Below are 26,911 nucleotides of genomic sequence, written 5' to 3'. Positions count from 1 at the left end.
TGGTTCCCACACAGCAATGGGATGTATGTAAAACATGCCCTAGTGACATCCTGATTGCATGACTGCCATACACTCTACATAGGGTTGCCTTTGAGTTTCCAGAAACTTCACTGGGTCCAGAATGAAAGCTGCTAGTGGGTGCTGCTTGTCCTTGGGAGCACATCATGCTCATTTTACATCAGCTGCATTGGCTGTTAACACATTTCCTGGCACAAGTCAAACTGATTGTCTTTAAAGTCATAAATGGATTGGCCCCATGACACCCAAGCGTCCGTTTTCTTCTAACCTATATATAGCAATCTGCCAGTTCCATCAGATCTATTAAGGAGCTGTGTTTAGTGTCCCAGCAATGACTGAGAGATGTACATGTTCCATTCCCCCCTCCCACATCCTTGTCATAAGAACATAAGAAGAGCTTGCTAGATCAGGCCAGGGGCACATCTGTGTCCAGCATCCTGTTCTCACAGTAGTCAGCCAGATGCCCCTGGGAAGCCAGCAAGCAGGATCTGAGTGCAAGAGCACTCTTCCCCCCTGCAACTGGCATTCAGAGGCAACTGGTGTTCAGGACCCACCCTATTCTAGTGACTGATATTGGATTTTAAATTGTTTTAAGCCACCCTAGGACCTGCTGGTGAAGGGCAGGTGGTATAATAACAACAACAATAAATAATAATGATCATAATTCTGCCAGTGATGTTAGAATATAGCCATCATGGCTACTAGCCACTGATAGCCTTATCCCCCATTAATTTGTCTAATTCCTTTTTTTCCTTTAAGCCATCCAAGTTGGTGGCCATCACTACCTCTTGTGGGAGTGAATTCTGTGGTCTAACTATATGCTGTGTGAAGCAGTACTTTATTTTCTCTGTCCTGAATCTTCCAACATTCAACTTCATTGGCTGTCCCACATTCTAGTGTTAGACCATATAAAAGGTCTAAATAAAGTAATGCGTGTGAGAGAAAAAACTGTTCCACTGTCCAGCCATTATCACAATCACTATCATTACCATTATTCAGGCAGGCATTTGACTTTGATGGGCTCATGAGACTCTCAAAATTCTTTACCCTATTTGTGGGCAGAGAAATGGCTGTGAGGGCACTCCACCAAATTCCTTCAGTGCAGGGTGAAATTTTTCAACACTTTCTTGAATGTTGCTCTCACCATTAGTATTGACTTTTTAAAATCCTTTTTAAAATTCTTGTAACTTTTTTTTTTACTGCTATTGCAAGTGACAGTACTAGAAATTGTGTTGGAAGCCTGGCCACCATTTTGCATCCTCCATAATGTCCTCAACCTTGAGAAATGGAAGCTCCCCGTCATAGATGCCTCAGTAGCTGCTCTGACTTTTTCAGCAGTGATTCCTACAGAAGGGGAAGGCTGGTCCAAAGACCCATCTGATAAGAGGATGGAAGTAGCCCTGTGTAGGGAGTTTGAAATGAGGGTGGCAGCCTTCAGAACTTCTGCCAGTCATTCTGTTTTCGCTCTGGACTGGCGATCTTGCCAAGTGGATGGAGGTTCCTAAGCCAAGGATCAGCTTGAAACTATTTTCTTACATGGCTGCCCTCATAGCAGACTTGTGACTAGGCACAGTGCAATTTGGTGCACCGACTATGGCAGTCAATAGGATGGCACAGCAAGACATGTGGTTGCTTAATTGGGATGCAGACAAGGATCATAAGCCAGACTGGCTAGTAAGGTTTTTCAGGGGCTAAACTCTTTGGAGAACCATTAGAAGCCATCCAAATTGAAAACTGGGACTAGAAAAAGGCCTTGCTTGCTTCAAAGGAGACACATCCAGGGGGTATAAATCCTGATGGAACAAGAGAGAAATCTTCTGGGCCCAGTGTCCTCTTGATCTATGAATTGTGGAGAAGAGGTTCTAAAGCACTTTTTAAAAAGACTATGCTTACATGAGATACTCAAATGTAACAGCTCCCACCCACCCACCCCCATTCCCTAAGGCTGAAATCATATACATATTGCCCTGGGTGTGAATCCTATTGAATCCAACAAAGAGTCTTCTGGCCCCTTAAAAACAAACAAATTTATTATGGCATAACCTTTTGCGCTCTACAATCCATTTCATCAGATGCATGGTGTCCTCATTTGTGCCTATCTATCTATCTATCTATCTATCTATCTATCTATCTATCTATCTATCTATCTATCTATCTATCTATCTATCTATCTATCTATCTATCTATCTATCTATGCATGGTAGGAGGTTGCAAACAGTGAGGTGAGAGGAAAATGAAATGCAGAAAAGTACAGATAAGATAATTACATAAGAACATAAGAACATAAGAAGAGCCTGCTGGATCAGGCCAGTGGCCCATCTAGTCCAGCATCCTGTTCTCACAGTGGCCAACCAGGTGCCTGGGGGAAGCCCGCAAGCAGGACCCGAGTGCAAGAACACTCTCCCCTCCTGAGGCTTCCGGCAACTGGTTTTCAGAAGCATGCTGCCTCTGACTAGGGTGGCACAGCACAGCCATCACGGCTAGTAGCCATTGATAGCCCTGTCCTCCATGAACTTATCTAATCTTCTTTTAAAGCCGTCCAAGCTGGTGGCCATTACCGCATCTTGTGGGAGCAAATTCCATAGTTTAACTATGCGCTGAGTAAAGAAGTACTTCCTTTTGTCTGTCCTGAATCTTCCAACATTCAGCTTCTTTGAATGTCCACGAGTTCTAGTATTATGAGAGAGGGAGAAGAACTTTTCTCTATCCACTTTCTCAATGCCATGCATAATTTTCTACACTTCTATCATGTCTCCTCTGACCCGCCTTTTCTCTAAACTAAAAAGCCCCAAATGCTGCAACCTTTCCTCATGAGGGAGTCGCTCCATCCCCTTGATCATTCTGGTTGCCCTCTTCTGAACCTTTTCCAACTCTATAATATCCTTTTTGAGATGAGGCGACCAGAACTGTACACAGTATTCCAAATGTGGCCGCACCATAGATTTATACAACGGCATTATGATATCGGCTGTTTTATTTTCAATACCTTTCCTAATTATTGCTAGCATGGAATTTGCCTTTTTCACAGCTGCCGCACACTGGCTCGACATTTTCATCGTGCTGTCCACTACAACCCCGAGGTCTCTCTCCTGGTCAGTCACCGCCAGTTCAGACCCCATGAGCGTATATGTGAAATTCAGATTTTTTGCTCCAATATGCATAATTTTACACTTGTTTATATTGAATTGCATTTGCCATTTTTCCGCCCATTCACTCAGTTTGGAGAGATCTTTTTGGAGCTCTTCACAATCCCTTTTGGTTTTAACAACCCTGAACAATTTAGTGTCGTCAGCAAACTTGGCCACTTCACTGCTCACTCCTAATTCTAGGTCATTAATGAACAAGTTGAAAAGTACAGGTCCCAATACCGATCCTTGAGGGACTCCACTTTCTACAGCCCTCCATTGGGAGAACTGTCCGTTTATTCCTACTCTCTGCTTTCTGCTTCTTAACCAATTCCTTATCCACAAGAGGACCTGTCCTCTTATTCCATGACTGCTAAGCTTCCTCAGAAGTCTTTGGTGAGGTACCTTGTCAAATGCTTTTTGAAAGTCTAAGTACACTATGTCCACTGGATCACCTCTATCTATATTCTTGTTGACACTCTCAAAGAATTCTAATAGGTTACTGAGACAGGACTTTCCCTTGCAGAAGCCATGCTGGCTCTGCTTCAGCAAGGCTTGTTCTTCTATGTGCTTAGTTAATCTAGCTTTAATAATACATATTTAACTGTGTTCATTCACAACAAACAGGTGTGCAAGTAGCTCAGATGCCCTGGCATGGTAAGCCAATTAACACATGTAGTGTGAATAAAAACCGATGGTGTCCCTTCAATCTACAAATGATAAGGTTAAACATAAGAACATCATATGAATGTAAGAAGATCCCTGCTGGCTCAGATCAAAGGCCCATCTTTTTCAGCATCCTGTTCTCACAAGTAGCCAACCAGACGCCTATGGAAAGCTTGCAGGCAGGACCTGAACACAAGACCACTTTTGAGGTCTTCTGTATCTTTAAGAGTTGTGCAGGAGGAAGGGAGAATTCCACCTTGTGGTTTTTCTCATTATTGTGTTGCAAGAACACCTGCACTTGGCTGACTTTCTCTTCTCCTAAAGATACAGGATCAGTCTCAGGCCAGGAACCTGGCAACCCTATGCCCCATAAAAGAAAAGTGACAATATTAACAAGGGCCTTTTTAAGGAGGGGCACAGAGGTCAAATGTCCCAGGCCTCACACATAGAGGGGGGCACATGAAAGTTAGTTACCAACACTTTTCTTTTGGAATCCCACTAACTTGAGCACCACAGACTTCATGGGGAAAAAAAACAAAATAAACTCTACTGGTGGCCATATCTTTTTATCATGACAGCATGAGCAAAATGGTGGTAGCCACGCAGGCAGGGTTAATAGCAGCAACACAGCCCAACCATAGCTCGGCATTTTAAAAAATTATTATACTTATCTCTCTCTCTTTTTTTCCTCCAAGGAACCCAAGGCAATTTACACAATGCTTCTCCTCCTCTCCATTTTATCTTCACAACAACCCTGTGAGGTAGGTCAGGCTGAGAGTCCCTCAGTGAATGGCTCAAAGTCACTCAGTGAGCTTCATGGCCAAGAGGGGACTCGAACCCAGGTTTCCTCAATCCCTCGCTCTAATAATTTCTCACTGCTAAAATGTGCTGCTGACATTCTCGGCAGCAGGAGAGCATGTGGGTCCCAAGAGCAGGACTTGTATGTCATGCCTCCCACAGCATTAGGGTTGCCAGATCAGAAGCATCCCAAACCTTGAGATGTCATGGGGTGAGCCTTAGTGATGTCATGGGGAGCATGGCCTAGTGATGTCATTAAGTATGTTATTAGGTATCAACCACAGTTGCTTGGAGCATACCATACAAATAAAAAAAATCTGATTGGAAATTAAAATAGAAATCATAGCTAAATGAGGGTGTTTTTAGTTCTAGCTGAAGTGATGGGATCATTCCTTCTCATATGCTTAGAAAGCTTGGGTAAGGAACACTTAATCTAGCCTACTTGATTCTGACAAGAAGGGTTTAAGGCCCTCAGGCCAGGCCAGTCACCAGAAGGCCATTGTAGGAAGAAGGGAGCCTAATATTGTGGAAATGTTAGATGGGAGCACTCAGGAGTAAAGATGGATACCCCTGAAGGCTGCAATTCTAAACACACTTATTAAGGGACTGAGCCCCATAGAACTCAACAGGACTTACTTCTGAGTAGATATTGTTAGGATTGTGCTGTTGGTAAGGCTTGACTAGGGATCCTTGGCAATGATACCTATATCAAAGCAGGGTTGGCAACTCCTGCCTGGAATGCCCTGCCTGCCTTTTAACATGGCTGCTCCAAACTTCTTTACAGACTTGACCCTTAACTACAGAAAGAGGTTTAAGCGGAGCTTGGAAAAGTTACTTTTTTGAACTATAACTCCCATCAGCCCAATCCAGTGGCCATGCTGGCTGGGGCTGATGACAGTTGTAGTTTAAAAAAGTAACTTTTCCAAGCTCTGGGTTTGAGAAATGAGTAAGAGTTAAGAAGATTCTCTACTCTTTTCTGCCTACTCTGTGAGCTGCTATAAACTCACTTTGACAGCCAACCCAATTCCAGTGAGTAATAACTGACAGAGAGAAAACACATATGGTTTGGTCTACCTTCACAGGCAGTGGCTTGGGAATAACAGCAATTACAGCCACACTTTCAAATATGTCAATTCTGTTTTACCACCATTGGGCAAGAAACAAACTGTCATGAAACCAACAAGATGCATCATCAGTGGGTTTAAGGGGGTTGAGCTGACCTCATGGAACCACTGTTGTTTCTATGGATGTAAGGGCGTAAAGTCATACAATCATAGAACAGTAGAGTTTGAAGGCTTCTATAAGGTCATCAAGTCCAACCCCCTGCTCAATGCAGGAATCCAAATCAAAGCATTCCCGACAAATGGCTGTTCAGCTGCCTCATGAATGCCACCAGTATCGGAGAGCCCACTACCTCTCTAGGTCATTGGTTCCGTTGTCGTATGGCTCTAACAGTTAGGAAATTTTTCCTGATGTCCAGTTGAAATCTGGCTTCCTGCAACTTGAGCCCATTATTCCACGTCCTGCACTCTGGGACGACCGAGAAGAGATCCTGACCCTCCTGTATGTGACAACCTCTCATGTACTTGAAGAGTGCTATCATATCTCCCCTCAGTCTTCTCTTCTCCAGGCTAAACATGCCCAGTTCTTTCAGTCTCTCCTCATAGGACTTCGTTTCCAGTCCCCTGATCATCCTTGTTGCCCTCCTCTGAACCTGTTCCAGTTTGTCTGCATCCTTTTTGAAGTGCAGAGAACCAGAACTGGACACAGTATTCAAGATGAGGCCTAACCAGTCCTGTATAGAGGGGAACTAATACTTCATGCAATTTGGAAACTATACTTCTGTTAATGCAGCCTAAAATAGCATTTGCCTTTTTTGCAGCCACATCACACTGTTGGCTCATATTCAGCTTTTGATCAACAACAATTCCAAGATCCTTCTCACATCTGAGCCAAGTATCCCCCATCTTATAACTGTGCATTTGGTTTCTTTTTCTTAGGTGTAGAACTTTGCATTTATCCCTGTTGAATTTCATTCTGTTGTTTTCAGCCCACTCCTCCAGCCTATTAAGATCCCTTTGAAATTTGTTTCTCTCTTCCAAGGTATTAGCTGTACCCCCCAGTTTTGTATCATCTGCAAATTTGATAAGCATGCTCTGTACCTCCTCATCCAAGTCATTAAAGCCCCAAATGTTGAAGAGCACTGGGCCCAGGACCAAGCCCTGTGGTATCCCACTTGTTACTTCTACCCAGTTTGAGAAGGAACTATTGATAGGCACTCTTTGAGTACAATTCTGGAGCTAACTGTGGATCCACCTGATAGTTGTTCCATCCAGCCCACATTTAGCTAGCTTGCTAATCAGATTATCATGGGGCACTTTGTCAAAAGCTTTGCTAAAGTCGAGATATATTATGTGCACAGCATTCCCACAGTCTACAAGGGAGGTTACCCCGATCAAAAAACGTGTCAGAGGTAAATGAAATGCAAATAGAAAAAGAAAAACAAAAGACAGTGAAGATTTCCTAAGTGCAATATCATACCAACTGCAAGATTCCTATGAGTAAGACAGAAGACTCAGCATCCCACAACCAATCAGGATTCCTAACCAAAACTAAAAAAATCCTGGCAGCCAGACAGCCAAGATCACAGAAATCCCCATGTAACACAACCTGACCTGGGCGGCTGCAGTTAGTGCAGAATGCTGTGGCACAATTGCTGACATGAGTGAGACCTTATCAGCACATAATACTTCTGGTCTGAAATCTGCACTGGTTGCTGATTTGCTACCAGGCCAAGTTCAAGGTGTGCTTTCCATGTTATGGATTCCACATAATACTTGTTCCGCTCTTGTAAGAAATTGATCCTGTAGTGTGGCAGTACCTATGCTTTTGAAACCTCTGCTTATTTACATTAGGCAGGCGACTTTATTGTACTATTTTGGCACCTGCTAAAAACATTTTTGTTTAGGCAAGCCCACCCAGGCATGTAGAAACTATTATGCTTTTTATCTGTTTTTATCTCATTATTGGTTTATTATTTTGAATGTTTTTAAATACCTGTCTAAGTGTTTTTGCCAATAATTTTATTGTTTTAATTCCTTCTATAAACTGCGTTGAGGGTTGTTGTTTTTTACAATAAAGCAGCATGTAAATGTAGTAAATAAAAAAATAAATTTTGGAGTCACTGTGACCATGTCAGGCCATTTGGTACCATCTAGCTCAGTACTGATGACATGGACTAGCATTGGCTCTTCAGGATTCCAGGCAATAGTCTCTTCCAGAGATTGAATTTTGGACCTTTGCATGCAAAGCATATGCCCTACCACTGAGCAACAGCCCTGTTTAAAAATGTATCTTTTAAAATTGTTATTTTCAATTCACTAATGTATGCACAACATATTATGGCAGATCCACACCATGCATTTAAAGCGCATTCAACATACATTTGAAGCACATAAATCCCACTACAGAATCCAGGGAACTGTACTTTGTTAAGGGTGGTGGGAACTATAACTGTGAGGGGGAAACTATACTTTCCAGGATTCTCTGGGGGAAATCATGTGCTCTAAATGTGAGTTGGATGTGCTTTAAATGTATTATGTAGATCTGCATTACTTCATAAACTTTGTCTGTGTATAAATCATTTTAATTAAATTTTAAAATGGAAATATGCTACTAAGTTTACTGGGTGATAGGGTTGCCAGGTTCAGAGCCTGAGACTGATCCTGTATCTTTAGGAGAAGAGAAAGTCAGCCAAGTGCAGGTGTTCTTGCAACCCTGTAATAGGAAAAACCACAAGGTGGAATTCTCCCTCCCCCCCTGCACAACTTTTAAAGATACAGAAGACCTGGTTAGGGTTAGCGTTAGGGTTAGGTTGAAGGGTGCTGAGAGCTGTTAGGAGACCCCTCTTCCCCTCATAGAGAGACAGTTCCCAGACTTCTCTGGGAAGAGGGACTGACTGTTAAACCAATTTATAGAATGGTCTCTCTGTGAGGAGAAGAGGGGTCTCCTTGCAACTCTCAGCACTCTTCACAAACTACACTTCCCAGGATTCTTTGGGGGAAGCCATGGTTGGTTAATGCAGAATAGATGTCTGGTGTGGATGTGGCCATGGAAGAAGGAATGGTAGGTGCTGCGGGAGGGGAGATAAGAATGGAGGGCCTTGGGCCTGTGTTGGAGAGAAAGAATGTGAACATGGGTGTATTTCATTCAGAGGGGATTTGGGGAAACAATTTTGCTTTTTGTGGAATGGAGGTCATGATGCAGGAGTAGAGGACTGTGCTGGGCTCAGAGGAGTGGCTTTGATGTTTTGAGGGCTCATATGCCCCACTTCTTGGGCAAGTGGCTTGTCTTTAGGCCATCCGTGAAAGGATTGTATGGCTTGCAGTGGAAAATATTGGGGTTGTTTACACTCCCCGTGGCAGCCGTTTTGTGACTGGCCCTGCCCTGCCTGTGGTGGATCTTGTGTGGTAGGGTCTGGAGCACACTCTCAAAATCCCAAACATGCCCGTGGGCCCAAAAGAGTGGAGACCACCCCATACACAGTAGCGTAGTGGCAAATTCAGACATGCAGGGTCCCTTCATGATAGTTACAGCCATGCCCCTCTCCCTCCCTTTTTTGCTGCGGGGTTGAAATTGAGATCCTTATTAATAACTTTTCTGACAATGACAGACACACCTAGGAGCCAATTAGCATGAAAAAGTAGAGTGTTAGGTACTGAGAAGAGTCTTCTCAGTGGTTGACTCACCTCCTGTCACTCTGATTGGTTCCAATCAGCAGGAAAGGATAAGGAAGCATGTTAGAAGACTCTTCTTAGTGGCTAACACACTCCCCTTTCATGCTGATTGGCTCATAGTATGCTGGAGATATAGGGACCCTGCTGGGACCCTGCTCCTAAAAAAGTGAAGGGACTAAGACCCCCCTTCCCAAGCCCCTGGGCGACTACACCCCGGCTCATACATAATTATTATTGCTTAATTTTTGCTGTTATTGTTTTAATATGCAGAATTCAACTAGCCACCCACCCAATGAGTAAATCTATAAAGAGAGAGATTGTTTATTTTTACTGAAGAAGTAAGGAAGTTTGTGAAAATCAACTCATAGACAGTTTTCCAAATGTTTTTGTATAGTATCCCTATGGATTCCTTTAACTTTGCCAGTTTCCATAGCTAGTGGGGAGTGTAGTTTCTCAAAATTGATAAAAACACATCTGCATTCAGCAATGGTGCAAGAGAGAATTGTTGAACTTGCCACAATGTCAGTAGAACATGAAGCAGCTGGAAAACTGGATCTAAAAGAACTAGTGATTCAATTTTCAAAACGTAAAGCAAGAAAAGGCATGTTGTAAGAGTGCAGAGTTTTTTTGATTTAGAATATTTTATAATTACAGATCAAAGTTCATTGAAGAATTTTCTTAGTTCTTTCTATCTTGACTGTGGTGGTAATGGTAGTTATAGAAGGACAGCATAATGGATATTTTGGATTTGTAATAATACAAATTAACACATTTTTAATGCATTTTTGTTTGAAATCAGACTGAAATGGCATCTACCTATTATGTTCTGAAAATGTCATGTCTTTGTTTTATCTCATCTGAGAAACACTGGTTGGACAGATGGATGGATGGATAAACTGAATAATTGTGCTTCTGTTTAAATAAATATGCTTTAAAAAATTAAACAGAATTTAGGGGCAAAATGTTTCCCAGTTTGCAAAAAAGCCTAGGTCTGCCTTTGGTTCGGCTAAGGCACCAGTTGCTGGCATCTAGTCTAGGGCCACCTCTGAACACTCAATTACTTGCACAGCTGGTGCCGCTGTATTAGCGGAACGCCGAAAAGCGGGCCCCTACATTTGCCATTGTAATGCCCATTCACACAAGTTGGAGATATCTTTTTGGAGCTCCTTGCAACCCCTTTTTGTTTCAACCACCTTGAACAATATGGTGTCATCAGCAAACTTGAGTACCTCACTGCATTGAGCCGGGGGTTGGACTGGATGGCCTCACAGGCCCCTTCCAACTCTATGATTCTGTGCTAATGCTAGATCATTTATGAACAAGTACTGTATATGTGAACTGTATGAGTTTGTGTGTGTGGTGAGTGTGTGAGACTGAGTGACTGAGTGGCTACCTTGTATATTTTTCCTGGTACTGGGTAATGTTCTGTGTTGTTATCAAACAGCAACAGCATGAATTTGTATGTGTGCGTGCACACAATCAGCATTGTGTGATCTCCATAATCAGCCCCAGAAGGTGACTTTCCATGGCAAGTATGAAGTTGTCTGGAGTGGGGAACAGCAAAAACTGTACTCAGTCTCTTATTTTATGTTATGCCCTCAATGGCAGTCATTTTGTGACTGGCGCCCACAGTACTTTCTCAAACTTCAAAGTGTGCCCGCTGGTCCAAAACAGGTTGATGATCCCTGTTTTTATATTATCCAAGGACCTCAAAGTGGTATGTGTGGTTCTCTTCCTCTCCATTCAATCTGCACAACAACCCTGTGATGTAGGCTAGGTTGAGATATAGTAACTGGCCCAAGGGCACCCAGTGAGCTTCATGACCGAGTGAGGATTTGGTCTCCCAGGTTTGACTGGCATTAAGTGAGAGCTTCATGTGACAACATAGTGGTTTGGCTGTAAATAGTAAATAGTTCCTAAATAGCACTTTGTTGATCTGGAATCCCCCCCCCAATTTGTTGAATAGATATTGTAGTCTGAGGAATGCCCCGTACAATTCTTATGCAATTTTTTTTTTAGCAACGAGGCCAGCGGCGTCACTAGCGGGAGTGCGGGGGGGGGGTGCGGACCTCCGGTGCGCGCCCTCCCAGGGGCATGGATGAGGTGGCTGGGCTTTCGTGCGTGTGCGCGCGTGCACTTGAGGCCAGCCACCCCGTCCATGCCCCTGGGAGGGTGCGCGCCGGAGGGGCACCCAGCTGGAGAAGGCCTGGGAACGCCGGCGGCGCGCCTCCCTCGCCCCGCCGACGCTGCTCCCGGTCTCGCCCGCCCGCCCGCCTCCGAGGAGTTGGAGCAGCCTTGCCGGGCAACGGCACGGGGCGGGGCGGCTCTGGGTGTCACCCCCCTCATGGTGACACCTGGGTGCGGGCTGCACCCTCCGCACCCCGGTAGTGATGCCCCTGAATGAGGCTCTGTCTGATAAGTCTGAACGGCTGTGGTACTTTTTCAGAGCTTGACTACCATTACTACCCAAAGCAGGCTTGCATAGGTCATTTGCTTAATTGTTGTTTATTGATTCAAGGCTTGGCTGGAATCTCCCCCCCCCAAAAAAGGTACAACTAAAAACATGTTTGTTTTTTAATGCCACCACTGCATGTGGAAGTTGCTGAATCTTGGAGCACATGTTGCTTCTGCACAATTTCTTTCTTGACATTGATCCTGATTTGTTTGTGAGGAGATCAGATGATGTTGCATCAAAGCAAGTGTCATCCAATGTTTTCCAGTGCATTTTCCCATGACTTTCCGTATTGGGGGGGGGGGAGTCGATCTTCTGGGGTTTGTTGTGCAAGCACAAGAGTGCCAACATCAGCTTTCATTGCGCAAACATTGTCCACGCCAAAACAGTGACAGTAGCGTAGTAGCAAACTTAGAAGTGCAGGATCCCTTCATGATAGTCACAGCCACACACAGCCTTTTTGGCTACTGAGTTGTAGGCTTCTCTCACAACAGCAGATGTCCCTAGGAACCAATCATCATGAAAGGGGGGAATGTTAGCTACTGAAAAGTGACTGATTCACCTCTTTTCACTCTGATCGGCTCCAATCAGCAGGAAAGGACAAGGAAGCACATTAGAAGACTCTTCTCAGTGGCTAACATGCTCCCTTTTCATGCTGATTGGCTTGTAGGATGCTGGAACCATAGGGGCCCTGCTCCCCCCAAAAGTAAAGGATCTAAGACACACACACCCCAGGCAACTACACCCCTGGTGACTATCTGGAAGTGCCTGCAGACTGAATCTCCTCGTTGGTGTACGTGTGTGTGGTTCATTAAGTTTTTCTCAGAGTAGACCCACTGAAATGAATGGACCTGAGTTAGTGATGTCCATTATTTTCAAGGGGTCTCTACTCTTAGGACTAGCATCGGATATGACTCCCGGGGGGCTTATTTATTTGACCTTAAGAAGCTGCCTAATGCCAAGTCCGTTTAGCTCCGTGTCGTCCGCACTGACTGGCAGCAACTTTGCAGGATTTTCCGCGGAGATCTCTCCCAGCCCTATGTGGAAATGCTGGGGATTGAACCTGAGGCCTTGCCCCGCAGAGCAGTTGCTCTGCCACTGAGCCGCAGCACCCCCTTTCCCACCCCCTTCTCTTTTCCCCTTACACACTGCTGACGAGGCGGGGGGGCGGGATCCCAGAAGGTCGGTGTGATCGACGCCTGGCAAGGACAGGGTTACTGAGACCCCGGCGTCTAAGGAACCACGAGGACTAGCCGCCTGCTTTCTCCCTGCCCCCCTCCCCGCGTGCTGGAGTTTTAGCGTGGGCGAGACAAAGTAGGAGGAGCTGGAAAGCGCGCCCCCGAGGTGGGGGGAGAGGAGAGAGTGAAGGGGGGACTCCTCGGAGCAGGGCTTTTTTCCCCTCTCGGAGCCGCCGCGGACAGGCACCCGAGCTCGGTGGCTGAGCCGCCGCTGGGCAAAGGCGAGTCGCGGAGCCCGCCTTGCCGCCCCCGCGATCGAAGGAGGCGGGCGGGGCCCTCGGCCATGGCCACCTGCTGGGTGGGATTGCCCAGGAGCGCAGCGCGTCGGCCAGCAGGCGCGCACCTGCGGGCACCGGCCGGGCGCACTTGAGCTGCGCGCTGCGCGCCCGTCCCCGGCCAGTTGCTCTCCCTCCGTTTTGCGCGGAGATTGGGGGGCCCCAGCGGGGGCTCGTTTCCGTTTTGCTCCCGCCCTCGGGTGAGAGATCCCCGGCGAGAGAGAGAGAGAAAGAGAGAGAGAGAGAGAAGGGGGAAAGCGGGACGGAGCGGGACGCAGGACCGAGGAGGCGGGAGCCAGACCTGTAGGAGCCGCCTGCCTGGAGGTAAGCCCCCGCCCGGCTTGTCCTTTCCGCGGCGTTTCTCTGAGCTTGCCCAGGAGAGCGCGGCGCGGGGGAAGAGGCGCTTACCCCCTGGGGGGTGGGACGGAGGGGGCCGATCAGGCTGGGTGCTGGCGGCGGGTCTGGCGGCTGCTGCAGCCGAAGGTCAAGGCAGCGAGGGAGGGGGGAGACCCTCCCGGGGGAGATCTGTGGGCGATCCGAAGGCGCCGCCGAGGCTTGAGGGGCGCGGACGGAGTTGGAGCGGGTGCGGGTGCCGGCTGCGGCGGAGCTGTCTTTCCCTTCCAGGATTGGGTGTGGGAGCGACGTGAGGCCGGGCCGGCCGGGCAGGCGTTTGGTTCCCCTTCTGTGTGCGTGGAATGCCAAATCAGCACTAGCGACGTTGCCCTCGGCAGTCAGTTGGCGCCGCTGAAGGTGCCGCCAGATTCTTGGTGTTGATGCGTTTCCGATGGGTGGCCTCCGGCGCCAGTCCTGCCCAGCCCCTTGGAACGAACGGACCGGAGAGAGTTGTGCTCATGAATCTCAGTGGGTCTGCTCTGAATAGGGCTAACATGGGAAGCCACCCGTTTGTTGCTCCTTAAGGTTCGGCTTTGCGAGAGGCTGCCTTCCAGAACTGGCACCGCTCCTCGACCAGTGGGAGGGCTTGCTGTCCGGGAAAGAGGCGCAGGTGCAAGGGCTTTCGGAGTTTTTAAAGGGCATCTCTCATTTTTCCGTTGGGAGGGAGATTGGCTTTTTCAAAACGGTGACGTGGGTCAGCTGCTAGCAGACAACTTAGGGACACTATAGACAGAGGAAGGATCTCCTAGATCCTTTGCGGAAGGACCATGGCTCCTGGGTGGTAGAGGATCTATTTTGCATTCAGGAGGTCCCAGGTTCAATCCGTGAAGGCATCTCCAGGTAGGGCTGGAAGAGACCCCTGCCTGAATCCTAGAAGAGCTGCTGCCGGTCAGTGCAGACAAGACGGAGTTGGCTGGACCAATAGAAGGCAACTTCCGATGTTCTTCTCTCTTGTTTGGGAGGGGTGAGGGGGGTTGCATGGGGCAAGTGGCCTCCCCTGTCCCCCATCTAATCATCCATCTCCTCCTCAATGTGTTTAATGAAAACGTGATCACTACTGCGCAGGCGCGGGTGCATTGGCGAAGGGAACGAGCCGGTTGTGGGAAGAGTGGGGCATACCTTCGCAGCTCAGCTTCGATCGGCCCCCTTGCCACCGCTCCTCGGTTTTCCTCCTTGCCCAAGGAGGAGAGGGAGGAGGATCGCAAGAGAAAGAAGTTTTTCGCTTACCGGGAAGCCTCGCTCGGCTCGGGCTCGGGGCTCCGCTGAAGACGGCCGGGTGCCAAAAATAACGGCCAAGTTGCTAAGCGTCGTCCCAGGGCCGTAGCTCGGTGGCAGAGCAGCCGCCTTGCGTGTCGGAGGCCCCCGGGTCGACCCCCGCCGTCTCCAGGTGGGGCTGGGAGAGACTCCTGTCTGAAATCCTGGAGCGTTGCTGCCAGTCAGAGTAGGTGGTCCTGAGCTAGATGGATGCAATGGCCTGACTCTGTTACAAGGCAGCTCCCTGGGGCCAGGAGAAAAGGGGCGAAGTGTGTGTAGCAGGAGAGTGGGCAGGAAAGGGGAGTATGAAGCGACCGACAAGATGTCAGGCCAGCCCTGCTTTTCTATGTGTGTAACCTGGACTGTAGTTGCTGGTATTGCACAGTGGGGAGGAGAGCCTGGCTGGGAGTCCAGAGCCTGTGAGTTCAAATCCCCGCTTGTGTCTCCTGGGTATCAAGGGCCAGCTCACCCCACAGTGAGTGGCTCAAGGGTTACGTGCCCTGCCACCTGTGCAGCCGTGGGCAACCTGCATAGTCCCAAGGAGCCCAGTTGCCCCCCAGCTGGCAGTTGCGGACAAGGAAGGAGATGGGGAGGACTAGCCTCAGAGGGAGGTCGTAGGGTAGCCATAAGTTGAGATCGACTTGAAGGCAGTCCATTTCCATTTCCAACCTGGACTGTGCTTCATATGTTATCGTTCAAGGACTGAAGAAAACATTACACAGAGACACGGCTGTTAGGTAACCCAGGGCCCTGGGGTAGGGCAGCCTCCAATTTTTAAAATGAACACAAGAAGATCAGGAGTGCAGGAAGCTGCCTTATGCCAAGTCAGACCATTGATCCATCTGGCTCAGTGCTGCCTACACTGACAGGCAGTGGCTCTCCAGGTTTTCAGGCAGGGATTTCCCTTCAGCCCAACTTGGAGATGCCCATTGGGGATTGAACCTGGGGACCTTCCGCATGCAAAGCAGACACTCTGCCACAGAGCTACAGCCCTTCCCCAAGTCAGGCCACTGATCCTTCTGGCCTCAGCTGTCAGCTCTGACTGGCAACTGCTCTCCAAGCAGTTAGGTGAGTTTTGATTCTGGACTTGATAGCTTCGCAGGAGTTGGGGGGGGCATGCTTTGGATGTTAATCTGCATTTACTTCACTTATTTCAAAATGTGGTGAGCCAGCCCTTCTGTGTTGGGTGGTCCTCCTGCTAAGCGGGGCCCTGGATTTCTACACCAAAGTCCTTCCCTGGTTGCGCTGCGGTATCCAAGGTTTTGGGTTGAGCTCTGCTATCTAAGATCTTTGTCAGCTAGAGAGATGGTGGGGACTGAACTGGGATCTTCTGCCTGGACACAGGAAGCTGCCGCATTCAGAGCCAGTCCCTTGGCCCATCTAGCTAGGTGATATCTACACACACTGGCAGTGGCTGTCCAGGGTTCCCACACCCGCCTGGATGCCAGGAATTGAACATGGAGCTTCCTGTGTGCAAAGCACAGCTCCACCATGGAGCCCCAGCTCTTCCTCTAAAGCCACGAAAAAGCGATGTGCTCTGTTCATGAGCAGTGGCCTCTGTTGTTCAGGGTGGTTGTAGGTTTCCTTCTCAGGCTGTGAGCACGCTGCAGCAAAGCTTTTTCATTGGCCACACCTGGAGGGGCAATGGGTTGATCTGCTGATCAGCAAATTAAAACAACAACTCAAGCTGCTCCTGCCAGGTTTTATGGTAAAAAGGGGTGGGGTTTGACTAGCATTGTTTGCCCCCATTTTCAGAAAAGAGATGCGGAGATGCACTGGAACCAGCAGAACAGCGAGTGTGTTTCTACTCCTCTCTCTTCCATATGGTCAGCAGGCTTATTCCATGGCTGGTGTATGTACATGGCAGAAAAAAAATGTTTCAGGAAACAAGCTGCCATGATAGGCAGTCAGAACATATGTCAATTTCAAAGGTCCCGAGCAGCAGTCTTTCTGTCTCTGCCATCAGAGGCATGATGCATCTAAATACCAGTTGCTGGGAATGCAGGGAGGGGAGAGTGCTCTTGAGCTCAGGTCCTGATTGTGGGCTTCCCATAGGGGCATCCGGTTGGCCACTGTGGGAAAAAGATGCTGGACTGAGTAGGCCTTTGGCCTGATCCTGCAGGGATCTTACCCTTGCATCAGTCAATGGCAAATGCCTTTTGCAAGCAAAGCATGCCCTCTAAGCCGTGAGATCTGGCTTTCCACATGGACATGTCTGCAGCCGTTTGCACAGATGGCATGTGTCGTAGGAAGGTTAGGGTCCCAAGATGAAGGAATACCAAACGCCTACTTATTCGAGGACATTGAGAAGCTACATATGTTTGTAGCAAAGGGGTTGGGAGATGATCTCTGCCACCTCCCAATTTTGTACCTCCTGGAGATGGAAATAATTTTTTTCCAGATTGTCTCTTAAGTTAGAGAGATGGACAAATTGGGGGAGTTTTAATAATGCTTTAGTCTGGATCTGGCACAATACATTATGATAGATACAACAGGCAGAAAAAAATCTTTAAGAGTTCCGCCAAGACCCTCAGCAATTTTCAAGTGGTTTGGGGGGGGGCTAGCAGGGGTACCACTTAACTATAACGGGGAAAAAACCTGCCATTGGCATCTGTTATTGTTGTTCTTATTTAAATTTATTACCTGCTCTTCACCCAAGAGGTCCCTGGGAGGATTATAGCAAATTAAAAATACATCATTAAAACAATGAAACAACATAAAATCACATCACAAAAAATACGGTGGGTCCTAAAACTAAACATCTCATGTGTCCAAGGCCAGGGTAAAGAGGTGCATCTTCCAGCATTCACCAAAAACTGTACAGTGAAGTTGCCAGATGCACCTCTGTGGGGAGGGAGTTCCCCAACTTAGGGGCTGCCACAGAGAAGGCCCTCTCCTGGGCCACCCACACAACCTTCTGAGGGTGGTGGAATCTTCTGCTCTTCTACAAGAGGGTCTGTAGGGACCTAAGTTGTTGTATTTGGGACCTAAGTTGTTGAGGGCTTTAAACACTAGCATGAGCACCAATACAACTGTCTTACACAGAGGGTTTATGAGTTCTACAGGGAACCCCAGCTAGTAATCTGGCTGCTACATTTTGGACCAGTTGAAGTTTCTGAGTAGTCTGCAAGGGCAGGCCCACTCAGAGTTCATTGCAATAATCCAGTCTGGAAGTTACCAGAGCATGGAGTACTGTGGCCAAGTCATTTCTGACCAAAAGGGACCAAAGCTGACTCACTCCTAGCCACCGACACCGCCTGAGCCTCCAGTGAAAGTGTTGGTGCAAACCTGCTCCTTCCAAGGGACTGCAACCCCATCCATCTCTCAGCCTCCTATACATGAGAACTCTGGACACATAACACCTCTGTCATTTCAGGATTCAGCCTCAATTTATTGACCCACATCCAGCCCATCACTGCTTCCAAGCACCAGTCCAACACTTCATATCCCCTTTTGGGCAAAGATCTTCTTAAGGAGGGGACACATGACCACCTACTTCAATGCAGACGGTACCTCCTTCTCCTCCTCTTCCAATGAAGCATTAATCACTCCTGGACCCACCCAACGGCTAGCTCTAAGAAGTCATGATGGGCCAGGTTCAAGGGGGCAGGTGCTCAGCTGTACTTCTTGAAGCAGTTTGTGCATATCCTATGGCCACAATAATTGAAACTGATCCAATACAGGCAGGACAGACAGTGCTCTGGATGACTCCATTGGCCTTGTTCGAACTGTGGCATCCAGCTCTGTCCAAATCTGAGTGAGGTTGTCCCTAAAGTGCCTTGCAAAGTTGTTACAGCAGGTTTCCAAGAGTGTCCAAGCAATGTTGTCTTGGCCAGACAACAGCCCATGCACCATTTGGAAAAGCTCTGCTGGATGGCTACTTGTAGACACAATGGTTGCAAAGAAGTAAGCTTTCTTTGCCACTGCTGCATGGTAGGCAACCTTACCCGTGTTTGATCAGGCTTAGACCAAGATTTATGCCATCTGCTCCAGCCACTGACCCTCCTGTTGCATTGCACGCAGGTCACTGGAGTACCAAGGTGATCTATGTGCTCCATAGAGATGGTGAAGGTATTCTGTTCCTGATGGCTCTGTGCATCCCACATTCCACAGTGAGGCAAAAGCTTTGACAAGGAGCACCAGCCATGTCAGCCAGAACCCCCCTCCCCAAGCATTAGATTCCACAAGTCTCTGAGGGTGGACCATCTGAATGGGTTTCTCACCCTTTCAGAGTGGAGTAGCTACATTCATCCCAAAACTTACCTGGGAATGGCCTGTCCATGACAACAGACTCATAGCAAATCCTCGAAAGAAAAGAGTATTACCAATCTGCTGGGTGGCAAAGATTAGGTCAAGGATATGTCTGGCCATATGTGTTGGGCCACTGAGGTATTGAGACAGGACCATGGAGGTTGTCATGGAGACCATGAAGTCCTGAGCTGGCCCATCTAAGTCAGCCTCAGCGTGGATATTGAAATCCCCCCAACACCACCGTGAAAGTGTTTTCCAACACCACATCTGAATTTCCTCTCTCAGCTTGGTTAGGGAGGTTATAGCACAGTGAGGTGGACGGTACACTAACAACATCCCTGGTCTGTCTCTCTGACCCAGCACCGCAAACAATCCCTTGAATCCAGACTCCGTGCAGATTGGTCTCCTGGTGAGGAAGGTGGGATTTTTTATGGACAATTGCCACTCCCCCTCCTCCTCCCTCTGACCTGGGATGGTGCTGCACTGAGGACTCAGGGAGACACAACTGGGTTAGAACTGGGCCACTTGAGATCACCTGCCCAGGTCTCAGTTATACATGACAAATCATAGAATAGTAGAGTAGGAAGGGGCCTATAAGGCCATGAAGTCCAACCTCCTGCTAAATGCAGGAATCCAAATCAAAGCATTCTTGACTGATGGCTGTCCAGCTGCCTCTTGAATGTTCAGTATAGAAAGTCTGCCTCTTCAGCCACAATCAGATTGTGGATGATCGGTGAGGTTAGCAACAGGGAACATCAAACTAGGAGACAGTCAAACAAAGAAAACTATCAGACGCGACTCACACACCATTTCTCACCTGGGATAAAACCACTCCCCTAAACAATCTGAAACACTCATTGCAGTGTATGTATATATATGTGATTTGCATAGAGATTGCTGCTTGAAGGAAGAGTAACACCCCACCACATGCACGTGTGCGCACACACATTATTAAATAAGAAAAAAAAATCTCTGCCATGATTGGCAGCAATGCATTCAGCATCATTAGGGACCCAAGTACCTAAAAGAGTGCCTTCCCCAAAATCAACCATCTCAGACCCTACTGTCAGCAGGTGAGGCCTTGGGTTGCCCAGGTGGCATTGCTTCATGGCGGCCTTTTATTTATATCCTGCCCTTCCTTCCAATAGGAGGAAGTGTTTTAAGTGGGGGCTCCCCATTTGTGGAATGCCCTCCCTGGTGAGGTGTCTGTCCCCCTTGTTACTGACTTTCAGGAGGAACTTAAAAACATTCCTGCTTACTCAGGCATTTGATAGCTGAAAGAGACTGTTCCTGGCAACCCTCAGTTTTCAGTTGAGTTTAGAATGCTTTTTGAAAGGAATTATTATTATTATTATTATTATTATTATTATTATTATTATTATTATTATTATTATTATTATTATTATTATTATTATTATTATTGTTATTATTGCCTGTGGGAGGATGGCTGGGATATTTGTTGTTGTTATGTGCCTCCAAGTCACTACGACTTATGGCGGCCCTATGAATCAGTGACCTCATCTGTCATGAACCACCCTGTTCAGATCTTGTAAGTTCAGGTCTGTGGCTTCCTTTATGGACTCAATCCATCTCTTGTTTGGCCTTCCTCTTTTACTACTTCCTTCTGTTATTATCTTTTCTAATGAATCATGTCTTCTCATTATGTGTCCAAAGTATGATAATCTCAGTTTCATCATTTTAGCTTCTAGTGATAGTTTGTCTTTTTTGCAGTCCATGGTATCCGCAAAGCTCTTCTCAACACCACATTTCAAATGAGTTGATTTTTCTCTTATCAGCTTTTTTCACTGTCCAACTTTCACATCCATACATAGAGATCGGAAATACCATGGTATGAATGATCCTGACTTTAGTGTTCAGTGATACATCTTTGCATTTGAGGACTTTTTCTAGTTCTCTCATAGCTGCCCTCTCCAGTCCTAGCCCTCTTCTGATTTCTTGACTATTGTCTCAATTTTGGTTAATGATTGTGCCAAGATATTGGTAATCCTTGACAAGTTCAATGTCCTCATTGTCAACTGTAAAGTTCCATAAATCTTCTGTTGTCATTACTTTAGTCTTTTTGACGTTCAGCTGTAGTCCTGCTTTTGTGCTTCCTTCTTTAACTTTCATCAGCATTTGTTTCAAATCATTACTGGTTTCTGCTAGTATCTTCTTTCTGCATATCTTCAATTATTGATATTTCTCCCTCCAATTTTCACACCTCCTCCTTCTTGGTCCAATCCTGCTTTCCTTATGATATGTTCTGCGTATAGATTAAATAAATAGGGTGATAAAATACACCCCTGTCTCACACCCTTTCCGATGGGGAACCAATCGGTTTCTCCATATTCTGTCCTTACAGTAGACTCTTGTCCAGAGTATAGGTTGCGCATCAGGACAATCAGATGGTGTGCCACCCCCATTTCTTTTAAAGCATTCCATAGCTTTTCATGATGTACACAGTCAAAGGCTTTGCTGTAATCTATAAAGCACAGGGTGATTTTCTTCTGAAATTCCTTGGTCCGTTCCATTATCCAACGTATGTTTACGATATGATCTCTGGTACCTCTTCCCTTTCTAAATCTAGCTTGGACATCTGGCATTTCTCGCTCCATATATGGCAAGAGCCTTTGTTGTAGAATCTTGAGCATTTCTTTACTTGCATGGGATATTAAGGCAATAGTTCGATAATTACTGCATTCCCTGGGATCCCCTTTCTTTGGAATTGGGATGTATATTGAACGCTTCCAGTCTGTGGGCCATTGTTTAGTTTTCCATATTTCTTGACAGATTTTTGTCAAAATTTGGACTGATTCAGTCTCAGTAGCTTGTAGCAGCTCTATTGGTATGCCATGTATTCCTGGTGATTTGTTTCTTCCAAGTATTTTAAGAGCAGCTTTCACCCCACATTCTAAAATTTCTGGTTCTTCATCATATGGTTCCTCCGTGAATGAATCTGTCATCCTGGCATCTCTTTTATAGAGTTCTTCAGTGTATTGCTTCCATCTTCCTTTTATTTCATCTCGGTCAGTCAGTGTGTTCCCCTGTGGATTATTCAACATCCCTACTCGTGGTTTAAATTTCCCTTTCATTTCTCTCATCTTTTGGAACAGGGCTCTTGTTCTATCCTTTTCATTGTTCTCTTCTATTTCTATATAGTAACTATTGTAATAGTTCTTTTTGTCCCTATGTACTAGTCGCTGTATTGTTGCATTTAGGGTTCTGACCATGTTTCTATCTCCTTTTGCTTTTGCTTTCCTTCTCTCTTTAACCATTTGATGAGTTTCTTCAGTCATCCATTGAGGTCTTTCTCTCTTTTTAGCTAGAGGTATTGTCTTTTTACATTCTTCTCTGATAACGTCTCTGACTTCATTCCATAGTTCTTGAATAATTGAATGAATAAATACAAAATGTATTATAGATTAGGCCCTAAGTAAGGCACAATCTAAAGCTGTTCTGCTCTGCCCACCCTCAGAGTAACCCCATAGGATTTCAAGTGAATACCCTAAAGCTGCATGCTTTGCCAGTGCATCCAGAATTAATTCACATTTTTATGTCGTGAGTGTCTGTAATGACTGTGAATCAGTGGAGGCTGGTCCGTTAAGGTGAATGGGACACTGCCCCCACCAACTTCGGTCTGCCTTCAACCAGCCCCCACCATCTTACCTTCCTACCTGTCTTCTTACTTAACAGTTAGCCCATGGGATTGTAGCATTACCTGTCAGCTTACTCCTCCTCAGTTCCCATAGATCTCAACAGTGAGGATGATGGAGGCAAACCTGGAATTAGTTTACTCTGCCTGTCATTGACTCTGGCTCCACCTACTGTGGGCCTTCCTGCCTTCTGCCCTACGAGTCCCAGTGGGCACCAACCACCACTGCTCTAAATGTTCCTCACTTACATTTGGAGAGCTGGTGCGATGTTGGGAGGATGGGATCCAAACTGGAAAGTCCCCAAACTTTCCCACTCCCATGAAGTCAACTTGGTGGCCATAACTAAGTCTCAGCAACCCTCTCCTCTGCCCTTGGGCAGATAGCGATATGCACCTACTTTGCAAGGTTATTTTAAGGAGTGCAAATTTAGAGTAAACCCATTGCAATTAGTGAACAGGGCCAGCTTAGGTTCATTAATTTAAATGGGTCAGCCGTTAGAAGAATTAACACCTATGCGTCAAACATTGTAAAGAATGATATGAATGTCAAGAATGAATAACTGCTGCACTTATATGATAATTATGCTTGCACTGTCCCCAGCACCAGCCATTTGTTCCTGTTTTGAATTTGTTCCTTAAGCTAGCAAAGGCTACTAGAAATCATTGTGGTGCTTGCAGAATGAACAATGGATGCAAATATTTAGATATTTCATGGTGGTGATATATAGCAGTGGTGGCTGGTGGCCATTGAGACTGGCTGGGCGGAAAGGAGGGAGCTCAATGGTAGCCAGGGCAAATGATGGACAAAGCCAACTAATTCTAGTTTTGCTCCCATTCACCTCCCTGCTGAGTTTACAAGCGGCACACTGAGACTAAAGAGGAGGAGGAAGCTGCCAGTCAGGGCCATCCCCTGGACTGTTAAGTATTATTTATTTATTTATTTATTTATGATTTGATTTACTGTATATCATCATCATCATCACCATCATTTTATTTGTATGCCGCCTTTCCACGTAAAATTGTGCTCAAGGCGGCTTGCAACAAGAGGAACAAAAATACATCTCAAAAACAATTGCAAAAACAATTTCCTAATAACAAAAAATAATAAAACAGTGACATAACAAATATAATAAGCAAAAACAACTTTTCAACATTATGAACATAAAACAATCTTTAAAAACAAAGAAGTAACCATTAACACCCCAAGCCCCTAAAGAAAACCATTTACTATATCTCCTACAAAACTTCATTATTCAGAGTAGAGGCTTGTTTTGTATCAGCACAGTCTCTTTGTAAGCAGAGGTGTGGACTCCTCCTCTTCAACACTGGTGTAGGCTTCTAAAGTCATAGAAAAAGTAGGGCAGGTGGCCTTGAAGTATATCCCACCCTTCCTCCCAGTAGGAGCCCAGGGCAGCAAACAAAAGCACTAAAAACACTTTAAAACGTCAAAAAAAAAAAGACTTTCAAATATATTAAAGCAAAACAACTTTAAAAACGTTTTTTAAAAAAGCTTTAAAAATCTTTTTAAAAAGGGTTTAAAACGTCTATTTTTTTAAAAAAAGAAAAGGTTTAAAAACATATTAAAAAGCAATTCCAGCACAGACGCTGACTGGGATGAGGTCTCAGCTTAAAAGGCTTGTTGAAAGAGGAAGGTCTTCAATAGGCACCAAAAAGATAGCAGAGATGGCACCTGTCTAAAATTTAAGGGGAGGGAATTCCAAAGGGCAGGTGCCACCACACTAAAGGTCCGCTTCCTATGTTGTGCAGAACGGATCTCCTGATGAGATGGCATCTGCAGGAGGCCCTTACCTGCAGAGCCCAGTGATCACCTGGGTATATAAGGGGTAAGACGGTCTTTCAGGTATCCTGGTCCCAAGCTGTATAGGGCTTCGTAGAGAGTAGAAAGGCAGGCAGGTGACGGTAGGCTGAGGCTGGTGGGACAGTGCCCCATTTGCCCTCATGGACCAGCCTCCACAGTTTAACAGACTTCCTACATAATATATGTTTGCTGCTTTGAGGACTATAATGTCTGCCTTGGGAACATTACTGTTCTGTGGAGCAGCCCGCTTTGCATCACACTGTTCCAAAAAACAGATGCTCTTAACACCTCCCAGTTCTCCCAGAAACCAGCTCCAGTCATGCACTCAGATACTGTTGTATCTTCTTCTAACAACACTTTGTAATTTTCAAAATGTTTTACCATCTAGATGATTCCAAAATCTGCAGTAGAGCCATGTTGTTGTTAGGGCCAACCAAAAAAGGTCACAGAATTGTCCACAAACCCTCCACTGGGAGTCTCTCCATTCGTGGAAAATGTGAAAGCTTGCTCACTCTTTTTGTGACTTTTCGAGTGGTTCCTAATAAAGGAATTGCCACCCTGTGGGATTTGGATTTTTCCCCTTTGGGGCTCCCCTTCCCGAGCTACATTTTCCAGAGGTCCCTGGGAGGAGAAATTGAAAGGCAAAAGAAATTGCTTCTTCATGCTCCTTAACCTAGCAAAGGCTACTAGAAATCATTGTGGTGCTTGTGGAATTGAACAAGGAATGCAAATATTTAGATATGTTACGGTTTAATGACAGTGGTAGCTGGTGCCCTTTGAAACTAGCGTGGTGGAAAGCAAGCAGTCCCAACAGTAGCCAGACTGAACAGTGGACAAAGCCTTCCATAATTTAACTGTGGAATTTGCTCCCACAAAAGGCAATGATGGCCACCAACTTGGATGGCTTTAAAAGAAGATTAGATAAATTCATGAAGGATAAGGCTCTCAGTGGCTACTAGCCATGATGGCTGTGCTCTGCCACCATAGTCAGGGGCAGTAGGCTTCTGAAAATCAGTTGCCAGAAGCTGCAGGAGGGGAAAGTACACTTGCACTCAAGTCTTGCTTGTGGGCATCTGGTTGGCCACTGTGAGAACAGGATGCTGGACTAGATGGGTCACTGGCCTGATCCAACAGGCTGTTCTTATGTTCATGAAGCAGTCTGAGAATTGCAGCTCTGTGACCGGGGGGGGGAGTCTCCTAGCAACTGTCAGCACCCTTAACAAACGAATCCATGGGAATCCACGTGGGGAATCCACGACGGCTTTAAATGTATAGTGCAGATGGGGCTGTAGGCTGACAACTCCAACCATTATACCACATTATACCACATTACCCCATGCCTCAGTTCTCATGCTAACAATCACTGGCTGAGTCCTGGTTCTTGCACCCAAGGATCCTTCCTGCCAGTGTTACAGATTGCTGAGAGGCCATTTGCTATTTTATTTATTTATTACATTTATATACCGCCCCATAGCTGAAGCTCTCTGGGAGGTTTACAAGAATTAAAAAGAATAAAAACAAATATACAAATTTTAAAACACAAAAACCAATTTAAAAACACAATTTAATTTTTTTTTAAAAAGCAATTTAAAAACACTTGTAAAATGCCTGGAATGCTAAAATGCTATGTGGCAGGGACAGCCAATGTGGTGACCTCTAGATGCTTTGGACTACAGTTCCCATCAACCCTAGCCAAGGATGGTTAATGGTCAGGGAAGATGGAAGTTGTAGTCTTGCAGGGCACCACGTTGGCTCTCCCTGCTGTGAGGCATATCTCTTAGCTCTCTCTTCCAACCTGTTATGCACTGTTTTAAAAACCAAGCAGATGTAGATGTAGTCTGTAAAATGTAAACGCTGTAATAGAAATGGGCAAAAAACATTATGGTCCTGAAACAGGCTATCAAGAGTTCTATACACATACACACGCACATGCACACACCTTGACAGGTGCTGTGTATAAACTGGCAATCTTTGTGCTGCATAATGCTTTAGTGTTCCTGTGCAGACATTCATTTCCATGCACATGCTAGATCAGGGGTGGGATTACTTTTGGCCTGCCGCATGTTGTTGGACTACAACTCCCATTAGCCCCAGCAAGCATGGCCAATGGCCAGGGACGATGGGAGTTGTATTTCAGCAACATCTGAAGGGCCAAAGTGGGACCCACTGCAGTCTATTCCAATCGGAAATTTAACGTCTAGGAAACCTCTTGGGGGAGGTGGCCCTGAACCCTG

At 46.2% G+C, this 26,911-nt stretch overlaps 1 protein-coding gene across 2 annotated transcripts in view; it reads left to right on the top strand.

The window, feature by feature from the left end:
- The window catches only part of CALN1 (calneuron 1), a 171,741-nt gene that overhangs the window by 11,641 nt on the left and 133,189 nt on the right, over positions 1 to 26,911 (top strand). Inside the window, exon 1 of one of the 2 annotated variants that reach the window (XM_061605128.1) lies at positions 13,169 to 13,632. The exons of the other annotated variant lie outside the window; for it this stretch is intronic. The gene's annotated coding sequence lies outside the window, so the exon portion shown is untranslated. Of the gene's footprint in view, positions 1 to 13,168; positions 13,633 to 26,911 lie in introns of those variants that run through there. 2 annotated transcript variants of the gene reach the window in all.

This window comes from Rhineura floridana, chromosome 21 (assembly GCF_030035675.1).
Source record: "Rhineura floridana isolate rRhiFlo1 chromosome 21, rRhiFlo1.hap2, whole genome shotgun sequence".
Taxonomy (NCBI): domain Eukaryota; kingdom Metazoa; phylum Chordata; class Lepidosauria; order Squamata; family Rhineuridae; genus Rhineura; species Rhineura floridana.
This window is presented reverse-complemented; position numbering and strand designations above follow the sequence as displayed.